Genomic DNA, 5,836 nt, shown 5'->3' on the forward strand with positions numbered 1-5,836 from the left:
TCTATGTAAATTCCTAAATCATGTTATTTTTTTTTTTATTAATAAAGATAGCAATTAATTGACCGGTAATTGATGTCTTAAAAATTCAACAAGGACCGGATGAGTAGCCAGCATCCAGCTGTAGTCTACTTCATTTATTTAAGGTCTCTCCTTCAGGCTTGCTTTAAATTTGTTTTATGAGACAGATAACATTAAAATAGCTTGAACATGAAAGTTTTAAAACATATTAGAAGCTCGATGTAGGAATCTGTAAACACAGATAAATAAATATGTGAAGATCTTGCAAGCGGCTCCTCTGGCATTTTATAATTCACTCCAAAGCAGACGCCTTCTCTGTTTTTAGTTGTGCTAGAGCCCTCTAGCGGTCTGTGTGATGCCTGCAGTTCTATTAAGTCATTCTCAGCCTTCCAAAAGTGCTTCACTGACTCCCCCCAAAAGAAAAAAAAAAAGTCTACCAATAGAATAGTCAATTTTTTTACAATGCTGCATGCAGAAGAGAAGAACATATAGAACAAAATAAGAAGAAAAAAAATAAAGCATACATCACGATTAGAAAACAAGCTTTGTACACTAACAGAATCTCAAAATTTTGAAGAAAGATCTTATCTGTGGTTCATTACCTTTCAGGGTTAAAGATGGAGTTGAGAATTTCATACGTACTATGAACTTTCTTCCCAGATAAAAATGTGCATATGCCTATGATTTCAGGGGTTCACATAAAAATCCTTGCATCCCAAGTTCAAGGCTTGAACTTTATCAAGCTCTATACACATCCCAAGTTCCACAGGTTAAAAATGCTGTCTGAAATGCTGAGTTTGAAAATCAAGTTGGAAAAGGATATGTACGGTATGACAGTATGCAAAATAAGACTACATATATTCTATGTAAACATTGTAAAAATATGCAAACTATGGGAATAATGAACATTGAATGCATAGTAGTGGTTACCTCCCAGAGCAAGGGAGGGTAATGGGATTGCGGGGGGCAGGGCAGGGGGAAGGTGGCCTCACACCTGTAGTACATCATTCCTTCAGAAACTATTCAAGTATATATGGAATAATGTTATTTTAATAAAGTCTGGTGGTAAATATACTTGTATAGATCATGGATTTCCATTGTTTTATTTTCTGTTCTTATCTGTATATTTTATGTACTTCCCAATTTTAAACATTTTAATAAAAAACTAAAATGTTTATATTTTAATAGTAATGATTTAGTTCCACTGCCATATAAAAAGGTTAATTTTCCAAAATATCCAAGTATAAACTCATGTCTAAGAAACATATTTCATTCTATATTGTATAAAATCACTCAAGCTTATTTTTAAGTATAAGCTAAAACATTAATATTAAAAAGAAAACTATTGCTCTCTTCAAAGAGTCCGTAAGCAGAAAAGCCTTTATGTGGTTATAATTTAGCTTTTTGATAGAAAAAGGGGGAAAATTCTTCTAAAACTAACATTTAATTGGAACAAAATGTATCGATCTGTATTCATTCTGCTACCAAATATAATAAAAGTTTAGATAAGGTATAATTCTCTTTGGGGATTTCACATATAACAAAGCCAGTCTGAAGCCAACTATGTCATGCTGTGGAGCCTGATTCTAATAGCCGCTTAATTGATTCACGCTTGTAGCTGTATTGCCGCATAGCATCCCGAACCTTCCGATGCTGCCTGTCACATACGTCCAATCGCCATGCACATCAGCAGGTCTTGTGCCTCCCTTAATCTAAACGGAATGCTGGGGGAATGAGGCCACGCAGGCATCCAGAAGGCTGCTAGGGAAGAGGATCAGCTTCCGGTTCACCTCCCTGTCAGTAAAGCTGACAGTCCCTGGACGGGCCCGGGGAGGGCAACGGTAAATTACGACCATAGCATCAACCAACTGGGGGACAATATACATTGCTGGCCTCTGGGGCCCGGTCAAGGCTCCAGTCTTCCCTGCTGTCTCCTCTGAAGAAGAAGCATTGTTAATTTCTCAGGACTTTTGCTGTTCCCTAATATTGGGGCAGTAGGTAGAACTTTCAGTGTTATAGTCAGGAAGGGGGAAAACCTTATGCTTCTCTGGCTATGCTCTCCAGGGGGATTAGGTTTCTTGGAGGTCCTGTCCTTTTTGACTTGTCTCATTAAAATGACTTCCCTACCAGCTACTGCTCTAGCCAGAGAGCTAGACCTTGCCTTCCTCCTGGTAATTAGCTCCTTCAACTGCCTCTTCTCACCATGTACTCACACCCGGCTTCCTGTCCTGCAAAAGGAAGGTATGGCCTGGGGTAGAGTGTTAGACCACATGACTGTGGGCCTGAGGGGAAAAACCATCACACCCACCTCCCTTTTTTCTTTGGATTTATCTTTTATCACTAGAGAGAGGAGATCTGAAGGAACATCTTTGAGTTAGGCCCAAGATGCACAGGAATGTTTTCATCCCTATGTAGTCTGGCACAATCCACAAGGTCTAGGAATTCCGAATAGGATTTTGGCACCAAACTCAAATAGTAATAAACATTATGCATGGGCCTGGCCTCATCCTCAGTATATGTATATCTCCCTGTGGGGAATCTAATAGACGGGGTCATGACTTTTTAGGGATTTGGTGATCTTGAGTCCTGCCCTAATATCAACTGAGTAATGACTGAGCTACTCTCTTGGAACAATGTAGAGCACGGGGAAGAGTAAGAATCAAGTCAAAGTGAAGATGGAGATGTCCTGTACGGAATCACCATCTTAAGGTGTGGAACTATCAACATTTCTTCTCCAATGAATGGTATTTCTGCAGCACCTAGATGGTGTCTGTAGGTGTTTGGATATTTTAAGCTGTTTTGATGCCTCGCTTATATTTAAGCTTACATTTACCTCCCAAAGCAAGTTCCATCCATCCTAAATGATTTGCTTTCAAACCAACCTATCTTAAAAATATTCCTACAGAGAAGCTGGTAGTGAATATTAATATAACAGGTAAATAGTCACCTTTAGATTAGAGAACCAGCATATTTCACCATCAAATTTTTAAAAAGCAAATAATCTTATCTTACCCATATTGAGTGCGAATTCACTTTAGAATTTCCTCTCATAATGCAGAGCTTGACATTTAACAATTCACACATTTCATTTTCAGGGGTAATTGAATATGCTGAAGTTAATTTGAGAGTTGATTCCTAGTTAGGAATAAGTGGAGTAATGTGGGGAAAATAACTCCTTGCTTTAGCTAATTGGAATACATCGAGTGGCTGTAAAGTTACTCACGATGCCATACATATTAAGTACATTGTTAGTAGGTGAGTAAGGGTACAGGATCAGTGTGGTTTCAGGACCTAAGCCATGTTAATTATCTGTGGCAACATGGATCATTCACTAGACTTCTAGAATTGCCCTTAAAGAAATTCAAAAGTTTACAACACCAGTCTTACCAGAGCGTAACATTTTATTTTGAGTAGAAAAAACTAGGTTAGTGAAAATAATTTGGCCTTTGAATTCAGGAAATCCTGAATTTGAATCCCAGTTTTTCTAATCACTGGCTATGTAATCTTGTTCAGGGCTTGGAACCTAGCAGAAATTCAACAAATCTTAGTTTCTTCTGAAACATGTCTGTATTGATTTCCTATTGTGGCAAATTACCATGAGCTCCATGGCTTAAAACAAAAAAATTTATCATTTTATAGTTCTAGAGCTCAGAAGTCCTAAAATCAGGGGGTTGGCAAGGCTGTGCTTTTTTTTGGAGGCTCTAGGGGAGAATCTGCCCAACAATGTGTCATAATAGATACGAGGTAATAAAAAGAAAAATCTCCTGAGGTTCTTATGGCCAAATTGTCTGTGCATTTCATTGTAAACATAGTTAACCACATTATTCTTCTAGAGAAACAATTTCCAAATTTTTGCTCTCAAAACCCCGTTAGACTCTTAAAAAGTACTGAGGACTCTGAGCAGCTGTAATTTATGCAGACTTTGTCCACTGATATTTATCATGTTCAGAATTAAGACAGATTACACGAGTACACAGAGAATACATAAGCACAAGTTCCATTAGCCGACAGAACGATGACATCATCACACATCATGGAGCCACTAGAAAGTCCACTCATGAGAGAACAAGAAACAGCAAATAACATCTTGGTATTACTAAGAAAAGAACTTTGACCTTGCAGACCTCCGGAAAGAGGCTTAGGGATCTCTGGGCCACGTTTTAAGAACTGCTGTTCTAGGATACTTCACTTTCTAATATCAAAGTCCTGAGAGAGAAAAATACAGATTTCACAAGGTATGAGCAGCTATTGTCAAAAGTTTATCCCTGTGCATTGAATTCAAAACAGGTGACCCCAAACAGCTGACAAATGGTAGACATTTCCAGATTGAGTTCAATAACATCGAAGTAAAAAAATACTCAGAAAATGAATGCAACTTTTACATAGTCATACCTTTTCATTACCTGCCAATGTTAACATGTATAAATAAAAAGAAATGCAATTTAAAAAAACTAAATTTTATCGAAAGTGTAGCATAAATACAGAAAAGTGTATAAATCATAAGCATACAGCACAGTGAATCCTTAAAAGGTGAACACAACTGTATAACCAACACCTTGACCAAAAAGCAGAATGTTATCAGCACCTCAGGAACCCTTCTGTGTCCCCTCCCAGACTTTACCCCTCCTCCCAAATATAACCACTATCCTGATTTCTAAGCACCATACGTTAGTTTCATCAGATGTGGCTTTCATGCTTTCAAGTTTCCTGGCTGGAGTAATCACATGAACATCGTGCTCTTGCCTAGGAAAACACAGCCAGGATATTTAGGGAACACAAAAGATGGCAGAGGGTTGGTTTGGATTTAGAATGATCGCAGCCTGATGCCCTCCCTTTCCCATCAAGGGGAGCTGAGGCAGGCTAGCCTGGGGGCTACAGAGCTGGCGGGGGTGGTACCTAGGATGGCTGGAGTGCCAGGAATGGTGGGTGAATCCAAACTGGTTGGTGTACCTGGAGGTGTCAGTGCACCAGGCCAACTGAGAGCTCAACCTTACCCTAGCACTTTTAACAAAACTCTGGGCGTGCCTGAATAAAGCATGGCTTCTCTATCTGGAAGGACCACCAATGGTGGGAAGGGATGTCTGGGAATGGGGTGAGTGAAGGGTCTCTTGCTAGCTCTTTCTGGTAGTCAGGCCTAGTTCAGGCCATTATATTCCACACTGGCCCATCTCAGTTCTCTTGCACACACGGGATACCCCGCAGACAAGAGTGAAAACCAAGTCCATTTTATTTTGACCATCCTCTTCTCCCACTCCATGAGAGCTTCCTGATTCTGGTCTAAGTAGCCAAGCTCCTCCATGGCCCAACCCCTCATCTTCTCCTCAGCATCTCAACCCATTTACCCCTCCCCCTGCCTAAGAGACTCCTGGAGGCTATGGCTTTGCTGGATGGGTTCTCACACTGCGTGGCCTGTACAAAGGCAGGATTATAAACAGAAGAAGAGTTCAGGAATCAGGCCACACTCTAAAATCTGGCAACCTGGTGTTGAAATTTGCAGTAGTCTCTTGGGTGAAGAGTAGGAGTTATCCAAGAGAAGACGAGAGCCTAAGTGCCAGCTAAGAAGCTCTTGGAAGCTGCTGCACCACAAAGGCATGTACTCACAGACCCCAGCATGGGAGAGGGTGCAGGTGCATGCAGGGGATCTTCAGGTCGGGAATGATACAAGAGAAGCAACGACAGCTATTGAACTGGCGGTTCTCCATTTCTTGATGCAGTCACCATGCTGACTAGGCCAAGGACAGCACAGCAGCCAAAGACGTCTACATCTAGCAGAATAGACAGAGCAGCTGGGCCCTGTGCCTTCACTGAAGACACTGGC

The sequence above is a fragment of the Cynocephalus volans genome, chromosome 1 (genome assembly GCF_027409185.1).
Source record: "Cynocephalus volans isolate mCynVol1 chromosome 1, mCynVol1.pri, whole genome shotgun sequence".
NCBI classification, from domain to species: Eukaryota; Metazoa; Chordata; class Mammalia; order Dermoptera; family Cynocephalidae; genus Cynocephalus; species Cynocephalus volans.